The following is an 11666-nucleotide window of genomic DNA, read 5'->3' on the forward strand; positions in this document are numbered from 1 at the left end:
ATGACATGTTTGGATCTCTTCTTTAGGAAGATTATTTTGGCAACTGAGTGGTAGAAGGAGGAAGAAATTAGAAGCAAGGAGACTAATTGGGAAGGAAGAAGTGGTTAGGTCCTAAAATGTAAATTAGGAAGGAATTATACAAGAAGTGGTCAGAGCCTAGACCACAAGTGGAAGAGGATGGATGTGAGAGATGTGGAAGTAGAATCCACAAGACTTATCATTTGATTGGGGAAATGAGGAAGAAAGAAGAGTCAAGTATATATGACTAAGGTTATAAACTTGGTTATGGCACCCTTAACAGATATAGGGAAGTTTGGAGTAGGGAAGGGTTTTGAAAAAATATGAGTTCCATTTGGGACAAGTTGAGTTTGAGATGCTTATAGGATACACAGGTGAAGATATACAGCCAAAGTTTGGCAATATGGAGGTAGATTAGGTCTAGATATATGCATTTGGAAATCATCTGCATAGAGATTAGAACTGAACCCATGGTAGCTGATGAGCTAGCCACAAGAAAGACAATGTAAAGAGAGAAGTAGGTTCAGGACAGAGTCCTGGGAAGCCCCAATACTTATCTAGCAAAGAGTCATAGCTTTCAAGATGGAAGGGATCTCAGAAGCCATCTAGTCAAGGCCCCTCCTTTTGCAGATGAAGACATTGAAATCCAAGATGATAAATTACTTTCCCAAAGTCATATAGGGCAGTGTCAGAGGTGGGGATTTGAATCCAGGGCTCTAACTCTAAAGTCATGAACTCTTTCTACTATACCACAAGATGTTGGTCAAATAAAGAGGAAAATCTAAGACATAGCAGCAGTGCCACAGAAGCTAAGAGAGGAGAAAATGTCTAGGAAGAAGGGGTAGGTATGGTGGACAATGACAAAGCTGCAGAAAGGTTAAATATAATGAAGATTAAGAAAAGTCCATTGGATTTAACTGTTAAGGGGGTTATTGACAACCTTGGAAAGAATAGTTTTAGTAAAATGATGGAGTCAGAATCTAGATTGCAAGATGTATAAGAAGTGAGTAAAAGGTGAAGTGGAGGCAAGGAATATGAATGGGACATTCCCAAGATTGACTAGGAAGGAGAGAAGAGATGAAAATTGATAGCTTGAGGGAATGGCAGGGTCAAGGGGTGTTTTAGGGGTGGGAGAGACCCCTTAAATTTGAAAGGGTGGGGGAAGGAACCAGGAGATAAGGGGACAGACTTCGGATGAAAGGGAATGGTCCTAGGACCAATTAGAGAAGACAGAACAGAATGGGATCAAGAACACAAGCAGAATGTTTAATGTGAAGGTATTTGTCGATCCTATATTTGATTGCATGCCACCACGGGGGGTAGGGGAGAGGAGAGGGAGGGGGAGAAAATGTGAAACTCAAGGGATTGTGGAACTGAATGTTGTAAACTAAAAGTAAATAAATAAATATATATATTTTTTAAAAGAACACAAGTAGTAGAGGGATTGACCTTGGAACTGACAAAAGCCATCTATTCCTCAAAGACTGGAAGAAATGGGAGGAAATGGGTCATGGTGTGGGATTTTGAGGTATGGAATAGCAGAAGAGAGGGAGAACTTGTCATTGATGGCCTCTATTTATAAAGGTGAGGTCCTATGAGGGGCTTGTGGATAAATTTGGAATAGCTACCGTCTGGAAAAAAATTAAAAGATTATTTATCACTTTCAAGGCCCAGTTGAGATTAGATAAAATAAATTGGTAGAAGACCTAGTCTATGATTTTCTTTAGCAACCATTTTGAGAAGCTGAATGGTAGGGATTATCTCAAGGTTTGGGTTTGACAAGATAGTAATGACCATAAGGTCAGGGGAGCAAGAGATTCTAGAATAGAGAATAGCACATAGTTGTACTAGCCAACCACTCCAATATAGCATTATGCCAAAGTGTGTGCATGTATGTGTGTGCGTGTGCATGTGTGTGCGTGTGCATGGACTTGCATGTGCATGTACAGGCTTAATCACACGGAGGCCTGCTCTTCTACATTTGGTTTTTAAACACAATCCCAGTTCAGGGTGAAGATTTTCATAGTCATTCTACCACTAGGTATTTAGCCACCATCTCTTACATGTACAGTTCTGCTGGTAATCTGCATTTTAAGGAATGTTCCCAGGCCAGCCACCTTCACTACTTCATTTTTCTCTGAGCTCTGCTCCTGACTCTTAGGCTTCTTTCTCCACCATTCGTCCTCCTATCCAGCCCCCTTTCCAGATCCCTTTTATTTGTTGTCTTCCTTCATTAGGATGTAAGCTCCTGGAGGTCAAAGATTCTTTTTCTTCTTCTTGTATTTGTATTACCATTGCTTGGCACACTACCAGGCAAACAAGTAAGCATTTAATACTTTTTGGCTTGACTTGACATCAACATTTTATCAGTATCAAGTGGAACCCCATGTGAAGGTTTGGCTCACAATGAGAGTAATTCTCTCACCCTGAATCTGTAAAGTGACCTATTCTAAAACCTCTACACTAGGAACAAATGCAGAGATTACTTTGGCTTTTCCAGTCATTAATTAGGTAGGGCTAGGGTTTGGGGTTACTTGAGGGGAAAGGAGGAACCGCTGCATATATGATCAAGAAAATGCTTCATAAAACTTAGATATGAATCCTTAAGCGTACTGCCCAGATAAGCTTCAAGATACTCCTTAACAGGATTCCTTCAGTACCAGCAAAAATGGCAGGATTTAGAAAATGCTGGATAGATTGACTGCAGAGACACTGTTTCTTTGGAGGGCTTTAATCACCTCACTATGTGAAAGTTAATAAATAGAGACAGACTCTGAGAGAACTTACACACTTAACTAAAACTGGTAAAAAAAAAAATCTGTATTTCTCCCTTCTCAATACAAATAGATCTGTTAACAAAATATGATCCTTAGCCTCAGATGAGCTGTTTCTGTTTTCTTTCCCTTTAAAAAAAATTGAAATCAAAGACCTTAGAACTTAAGAAAGTAAAAACTACTACTTGAAGTTTCACTGGGAATAAGTTGAACATAGAATAGTATCAGGGACATGGAGACAGTCCAGGATCCTGAACTCATCCCAAGAGGCTTGGGAGTAATGGCACTACCCTCCAAAGCACCAGACCAGACCTGCTTCCAACCTGGAGCTCATAGCCTTCATCTTGAGAAGCAGCCCCTGTGGAGATGTGGCCTGGCCATTCCTTCTGCAGAGTTACAGCCCAGATGCTGAAGACCTAGAAAAGAAAGTTTGAACCACCAAAGTCCTTGTACTGTCAAATGATGCAACATCAGACACTGCCTGCCTCTTATTTGTGCAAGTGACATTATAAAGATGATGCACCCTAGAGGCCTATGATATCTGTCTATCTGGCTAGTAGCCACCCTCAATATATGTTGTCTACCCCATTAGTAGCTGGGTGGTACAGTGGATAGAGCTCTGGGGCCTGGAACCAGGAAGACTTGAGTTCAAATCCAGTCTTAGACCTTTACTGACTCTGGGCAAATCACTTCCCTACAGTTTCCTCATCAATAAAATGGGGAAAATAATAGCATTTACCTCCCCCAGGGCTGTTGCAAGGATCAAAGAAGATGATCATTTTAAAGCACTTAGCATAGTGCCAGGCCTTTACTAAGTATTATTTAAGTCAATTATTGTTATCATTAGTATATGAGCTCTTTGGGAGTAGGGAACTTCTTACTTTTCTGTTTCTATCTCCAGGATTTGCAGCACTAGGGTGCTTATACTCTGTATGAGTACTTAATAAATATTTTTTCATTCATTCATTCATTCATGCCAGGTCACAAAATCATATGAATTACATGGATCTTACACACCACAGGCTTAAGCTAGATTTAGAAGCAGTTGTGGCTTAGTGGAAAGAACAAAGTGGGCCTGGAGTTAGAGTGTCATAGATTCCTCACTGGATGGGGCCTTAGACATTACAGGATCATAGCTGTAGAGAGTACATGAGGTTCAACCCCCAGATTTTACTAATGAGGAAACTGAGGTCCACAGAATTTGTGACTTGTCCAGGGTCATACAGCTAGTAAATGTCTGAGGTCAGATTTTAATTCGTGAAGATGAGTCTTCCTGATTTCGGACCCAACAGTCTGTCTCCTGAGCCACCTAGCTTCCATTCAAATAGTCTTTAGAGGGGCACTCTATAAAGACTTTCCTGATAAATGTCACATGGTGAGTAAATGGCATACCCGGGTCTGACTGAATGCCCCCTTTACCACACTGTACCATTTTACAGATGAAGAAAAAACACCAGTATGGTAGATAAATGGCTTGGTCACTATCACACAGCTACTTAGGTGGCACAGCCAAAACCAGAACTCAGATCTCCTGACTCTCAGCCCAGTGCTTCTTCTCCTGGACTGTGAATTACATATTCCATGACATTTATCTGTCCTTCCTAATTGCTAACTGAAATTTGTGAGGAGTGGCTTTAACCTACAAAGAGGCCACTTCATTCCTTTCATGGATAAAAGATGAGGCAGGGAAGAAAGATAAGGGGAATAGAATCCTCTAAATCCTCGAAAAAACCCCCACCACCATCACAAACAAACTCGGCGGTATGACTTAGGAAGGCTTGAATAGCCTTTGGAAATGACATTACATTTTTGCCCTCCAAAGTCTTCCCAATTTGGAAGAGGAAGTTTGGTCAAAGGCTCCAGTCAGAAGGCTTGTTTATTTCTCTTTGGCTCCCATCAAGTCCCCCACCTTAGAGTAGCCGATCTCCCTCCATAACAAAGAATTTAGAATCAATGGGCTCCCTGCTGGGATAAAGCAAATTATCAGTGCTAGTCATGTCCTGTGAAGGAACCACCTCCCCAAGTCAATGATTGATCTGGCTTGGGCTTTAGTAGAGAAAAGGAAGAAATAAAACTCTAACAAGTTATGGGAAACCAATTTCTAACCTTCCTGGCTAAAAAAGGAGGAGGAATTATAAAACAATTCCAATATGATAAAAGAACAATTAAGAAAAGAGTTATCATGAATTGGTTGAGGTCATTTTCTTTGTATTCATCAGAAAGGGCCACCAATGCATCCCTCTAGATGCCAGAATTATGACCTGGGTTTGGATAATGACTAAAAGGAAATTGTAGCTTTTACCCAAACACCTTTGCTAAAGATTAGTTCAAGAAACCCAAGACCTAGCCTATTTAATGAATTTGAGATCCCCCCAAAGTGTCTTGACTTTGTTGTTAGATTAGGTAGGGGACAAAAGATGTGAATTCTAATTTCCCCTGGGATCTTGGGCAAGGAAAACCAAGGTGTCTGATATAGATAATACGGCTAACTGTCTTACCTAGGTTAAAGTATTTGGAAACATAAAGTACTGTGCAAATAGATGTTACTGCTATGTTGTTCAAACATTTAACAAACATTGACTAAATATCAGGCATTAATTATCAGGTATTATGTGCCCAGTACTGTAATGCCAGACACTCAGGATAAAAAGACAAAATGAAACAGTCCCTGTTCTCGAGGAGTTTATATTCTATCAGAAAGCAACATTACATGTATACAGACAAGCAAATAAAAATAGATTAAAAAAAAAAGTAATGGGGTTAAGGAGAGGTGGAAGCATCAGACTGTGAAATACCTGCCCTAAGAAGAAAAAAGCAAAGAGAATGTGGTCATACTATTTACTGGGATTACAGGAAGAAAGACCTTTTCTGGACTACTTTGAGCTTCCTTCCCTTGCCTTTCTGGAGAAACACCCAATTTCCCAATTTAGAATCTGGCATGAAAAGCAGCCCAATTATAGGTCTTTGGTCTCTCCATAGAAGAAAACAGCAATTTGAAGGTTATCCATCAAGAAAGACCATCACTCCTGCAACTAATCTGACATCACCACAATACCTAGTTACTTTAAAAAACCTAGTTTATTTGGAAGATGCTCCATTTTCAAATATCAGTACCATTTCTGGTAATACACAAATTTTGAACATCCCAGAACCATCTTAACACCAATAGCATCAATATTTCTCATTTCATCCAGTGATTTTAAGCTTTCCTGAATCATAAATAACTAATTTGGACCTCCTCTAAAACAAAATCATGGCTTGCAGTTGAAGTTGTCATATCAGTTTTTTTTTCAAACAGAAATCTCAATCCATTCATGGATTGATAGTAAAGTATTCCAGAAAAAGCATCTTCAATCCATCTGGGTTAAACCTCCTTTTGAGTCCAAAGGTGGCTGCCTAGTTTTGCAATAGAAGTTACACTGAAAATTCCCCTGAATAGATGTTTCAAACCATCTCTCTAAATCTGGGCAGAACAAAATTCTCAGGGTTAGAGAAATCAAATCAATGTTTCAGGCATTAGATCCAACAGTTGCATAAACCATCATTACTTACACAGCCCCGCAAGTTGGTAGCCTGAGTTGGTAGGAGCAGAAATATCCATGTGTGCAGCCATCCCTGGAGGGCCCTGAAAATGTAGGAAGGGGTTTGGAAAACTGGACTTTAACTAACTAGTCTTTGCAAGGGCCACAATGAGGCATTGTTAGAAATGGGCTCTGCTAGACAATAGTCTTTGATAGGACATAATACCCATTCAGAAAGGCAGCTTTGCATCCTTGTTCTTAGAGCTCAGCTTTAATTTACTCTACCAGCACACAATGTTTGCGTGACAAAGTATTTTCTTCAGCTTTCTTGTTTTCCTCTTATTCTTTCTCTTCTCCCTCCTGCAATATCTGCTCTTTGCTTCCAAAATTCCAGTAAGGGACAGGTGGATGTCACAGTGGCAACTGCTAAAATTTTGGGCTTGGGTTTTGCATTATTGGGCTCCATAGACAAGACTGGCCTATCTGAGAGTGCTCTCTGGGGACATTTTTAAGTAACCTGACAGCACTGTATGGACAGCCTTGAAAATATCTCACTTAAAGTTCCAAGTTCCTGACTGGGAGTCAAGCTAGACTGGAATGAGAATTCTTTGTAACCCTGGGCATTTAAATCTCAGCCTCAGTTTCCTTATCTATAAAATGGGAATAATAAATTATCCCCATTTTATAGATCAAATGAGATAATTTGTGTAAAGTATTTGCAGATCCTAAGGTGCTATATAAATACTGTTATTCTTATTATTAATAATAAATTACTTTATATTCCAATAGTTTCTCATATAGAAGTAGCCCACTTCCAAACTTGCTACATTCTCAGAAAGTTATTGGAAAGAAGACAAATAACTGTCATTTCTCATTCTTAAGGACTTTACAGATATAAATATATATTTAAATGTTATTGATGTGTTTTGCTTTTATATTACAATACAGACTACTACTTCATGAGAGGTCTCTTGTAACAAAATAAAACACTGAAATAAAATTAATGACACAGTGACTTCATCTGAAGGTGCATGTAACATTTCATATCTTTAGCAACCCTCACTCTTTATTTTTTAAAATTAAGAGACATGGGGTGACTAGGTGGTGCAGTAAATAGAGCACCAGCCCTGGAGTCAGGAGGACCTGGGTTCGGATCTGGCCTCAGACACAACACAAAAAACTAGCCATGTGACCTTGGGCAAGTCACTTAACCCCAATTGCCCTAAAAAAAAATAAAATTAAGAGAAATTTTCCCTTCCCTACCCCCCCCTCCAACCCATTGAAAAAGAAAAAAATAAATTTCTAGTAATAAATATTCTTAGTCCAGCAAAACAAATTTCCAGATATAAAGTATAAGGCATACCATGTGGAAATGGCCACTTCTTTTATGTATAAGAGATCAGGTAGACAGTGTGCTGAGCCTGAATTCTGAAGGACTTAGGTTCAAATCCCAATCTATTCTCTCATTCCCATTCACTAATTATTTGACCCTGGGAGCAAGTATAAAAGCTTTAAGTTTGAGGCAACACCTTGGATTTATCTACTAATAAGACATAGAAAATTAAAGATAGTTCCCTTACTGATGAAATCACAGCTACCATCTGTGTTCTGGTATTAGTGGTATCATGGGTATTGATTAGAGCACTGGACCAGAAGACCTGGTTTTGAACACCATTTCAGACAATATCAACCTTTCAGAACCTTGGTTTTTGCATCAGGTCAGTCTTAGGGAAGTTTTTAGAAATTATTAGCTTTTTCTAGTACTGTTGCCTTCTCTCTATAAAGACCTTTAACACTACAACTACCAGGCATGTCAATTGATGCAAAAAAAATTATAATTTTACTTTGAAATAAAAATTTTCTATACTATCTACTTAATATTTTTAAAATGTACAGTCTTTTGAGGTACTCATGTTCCATTAAAATATAATAGTGGTCATATGTTCCATTTTTAAACAGAAAGAATTTATTTTTTTTTAAAGCAATTGGGGTTAAGTAACTTGCCCAAGGTTACAGGGCCAGTTCTTTTTTGTGTGGGTGTTGGGTCTGAGGCTGGAACTGATCCCGGGTCCTCCCAACTCTAGGGCCGGCACTTTACTCACTGTGCCACCTAGCCACCCCCAGAAAGAATTTCTAATCCATAAACTGTTGTCTCAAGTCCTGTGTAGAATGGGTCTCTAACAGTCAAATTAATATTTGAGGAAGAAGAGATCTTAGATCTCTTTGATTTAGCTTATACTCCTGATTTATACTTTTATTTCTTTTCCAATTTTTTTTATCAATGACTTTTGTTTTTATATGGCTATAATTTTTATATTGCTATAATTTGATATAATTATCTCTCATGTGGTCACTGTATTGATTGTTGTCCTGATTTTGCTTACCTCACCTTATATTAGTCCATATAAATATTCCCATAGTTTTCTGAATTTATCATTTCTTGTGGAATAATATTCTATTATGTTCTTATGACACACTCTGTTTAGCCAGTTTTAAGTTGATGGGCACTCACTTTTTTCCAGTTCTTTGCTATCACAAAAAATATTCCTATAAAAATTTTGGTACCTTTTTTTTTTTTTTGCTTTTGGAGGGGGAATTGGGGTTAAGTGACTTGTCCAAGGTCACACGGCTAGTAAGTGGTAAGTGTCTGAGGCTAGATTTGAACTCAGGTCCTCCTGACTCCAGGGCCAGTGCTCTGTTTACTGTGCCACCTAGCCACCCCTGTCCTTAACCTCTTTAGGAAAATATGACCTGCAGTGAAATCTCTGGGTCAAAGACAACTTCTTCATTTTATAGAGGGAAGATGGTTTAATAGAATGAACATTGGAGGAGGTGCCTAGGTTCCTAGAAACCTAGATTTTAACCTTGTTTTAGATACTGACTAGCTAAGAAACCATGGAAAATTCACCTATTCTCTCTGAATCTATTTTCTCTTCTGTAAAATGAGGGTAATGATGCTTTTGCTACCTGCTTCTTCCATAAAAGTTAGGGATAGCTGTTTCAACTGCAAATGAGGATACTGAAATCTAAAGGGTTAAGTAAGGTGATCTCACCAAGGTCACTTAGCTAGTAAGCGCACAACTTTGAAGACTGCTATCTATGAATGTTTACCCAGTTAAACAGGATGGTTCAGCTCTAGCAGGAGAGAAGAGCTACCACTTAGCCAACAGGGTAGCAGGCAACTTTGACAACCTTCCCAAGGCAGATTTGGAAATGTATGTGTTGCTAGGCCACTAATGCCAGTTTCCAAGGTTGGTAAGCCATGATCCCTCCCTCTCTTGCATTAGAAGACAGAAAGTTCAGTTGACCTCACAGAACTCTTGGTTCTAATTGCCCTCTGAGGTGGTTCAAATTTTGGTCTGATGCTTGGCTGTTCTAATGTCTAAGTCTTACTTCTGGGTAAAAGCAGACAGAGAAACAACTTAAGAAAAAGATTCCAAATCCATGTTCTACCTGGCTTCTACACTGCCTTCTAGAATTCTTTATCATTCCTGAAGAAGCTAGACTGCCATCAGAGTGAGACTGAGAATCAATTGGCCCAGTACATTCAGCCCTTAAGAGATAGAGCTCTGGATTTTTAAGGGCCATGAAATAACAGGTAATAAGAGTGGAGGAGACACTGTAAATGGGGGTAGGAACCCACAGGCCTCCAGTGGGAAAGACTTTCTCTAAGAGAGAGGTTTTACTGCTTCATGCTGTTATCAGAGCCATAAGAGACACAACACTGAGAGAAGCAAAGAGGAAAATTTGATAACTGATGGCAAGAAAGCTGCTCCCAGGAAGATAATGTTTTCTAAAGCTAGGTAGCTAAAGAGATGGAATGCCTGGCCTGGAGTCAGGAGTACCTGAGTTCAAATCTGGCCTCAGAAACTTACTCACTGTGTGACCTTAGGCAAATCACTTAACCTCTGTCTGCCTCAGTTTCCTCAACTGTCAAACATGGGTAATAATAGCCCCAACCTCCCAGGGTTGTTGTAAGGATAGAATGAGAAAATAATTGTAAAGTGCTAAGCACAGGATCTGGCATATAGTGGATGTTTAATGCTGCTTGCTTTCTTCCTTCCATGGAGAGAGCAAGAGGTAAGTGGGTTTTCAATATCAAAGAACTAGGGAAGGTTGGAAGAGCAATTTGGAAGGGTTTGTCCCAGTGGAGCCAGTGCTAGGCTCTAGGAGACTATCTAGGATATATACTATATACTAGGAGACTATCTCCACAGCAGAGTTTTGTTGGCTAAGAAAACTTTTCTCAGGATTTATTTTTACAGAGTGATATGAATCGGTCACCCATTCCACATGGATACTGGCCTTTGTCCTAATTTTAAATAGTTAGGATGAGGAGTTGTGTCTTCTGGGTCCTTTAACGGTGAATTCCTGTTGCAGCTGGGTCCTTCATGGGTATCTACAAAGGGAGGGAGTGAAGTTCCCAAGAAAGAGTTTGATAGATAAAATCTCTTCTGCACTCCCAAGCCTGCCCCACTCTATGACCAGCTTGCTTTGTGGGTGTAGCAGCAAGCACCCCAAGCGTCCTCAGGGTTTGCAGCTACCACAGGTTCTTGGATCTGCTTTGTTAAAGGAAAGCAACTCAAAATGGGTTAACAAGCTTACTTTAATCAGTCAGACATATATCGTTTACCTTGTTCAGGAGAAAAGGTCAGCACCCCGAACCTCAAAGTATACAGGCATAATTATCAAGACAGAAACATCAAGTAGACAGATTTCCAAACTGTCCAACCATTACATCCATACCCAGTCAACATCTGGGTTTCCACATTCTGGGTTTTTTCAAAGCCGGGGGACTCTCAACAACGGCTTCCCAGAATTCAGATCAAATCACAGAACATTTCTCAAAGTGAGTCCCAAAACAAAGTTACACATCAGGGCTTATATAGCCTTCTCCTGGCTCAGAGAATGTAACAACTTTTTGGACCCACTGGCCAATCAAAAAGTATCTACTGAAAAACAAGCCTCCCACCCCAGGCTTCAGGTGCACATTAGCCTAGGGGCAGGGAAGATCTTTAAAATTTACATTTCCATTACAGTGGGCAATTAGGTCCTGCCTTCTGGGTGAAATCCAGCCCAGAGACTTTAGATTTTAGCTGTGGTTTCTGAGCACACACCTATATAGGTGTGAATGTAGATTTATGAACTGGTGAAATTTGAGCAGGAGATCAAGAGTTGATGAGGCACAGCACCCCAACTCCCTAGGGTAACCATAACCACCCCCATAGGGGACCCTTGGGTGTAGCTCCTAAAAGACTGATTGATAAGAGAGAAAATGATGACCAACTTATGAAGGTGCTAGTAAAATTGCACTTTGAAATCAAGTACCTGGGCATCAGGGGACCTTCAACTC

The 11666-nt window shown here is 39.7% G+C and overlaps 1 long non-coding RNA gene across 1 annotated transcript in view; it reads right to left on the minus strand.

Moving 5' to 3' along the window:
* Positions 1-6465, minus strand: part of LOC138170551 (uncharacterized) — a 32033-nt gene extending 25568 nt beyond the window's left edge. Inside the window, exon 1 of the long non-coding RNA XR_011170658.1 lies at positions 6345-6465. This is a non-coding gene — a long non-coding RNA (uncharacterized lncRNA). The remainder of the gene's footprint in view (positions 1-6344) is intronic.
* Between the last annotated feature and the right edge of the window lie 5201 nt (positions 6466-11666).

Source organism: Petaurus breviceps, unplaced genomic scaffold (genome assembly GCF_028583685.1).
Source record: "Petaurus breviceps papuanus isolate PSGF00001 unplaced genomic scaffold, PetGlider_PUasm1.0 38, whole genome shotgun sequence".
NCBI lineage: Eukaryota > Metazoa > Chordata > Mammalia > Diprotodontia > Petauridae > Petaurus > Petaurus breviceps.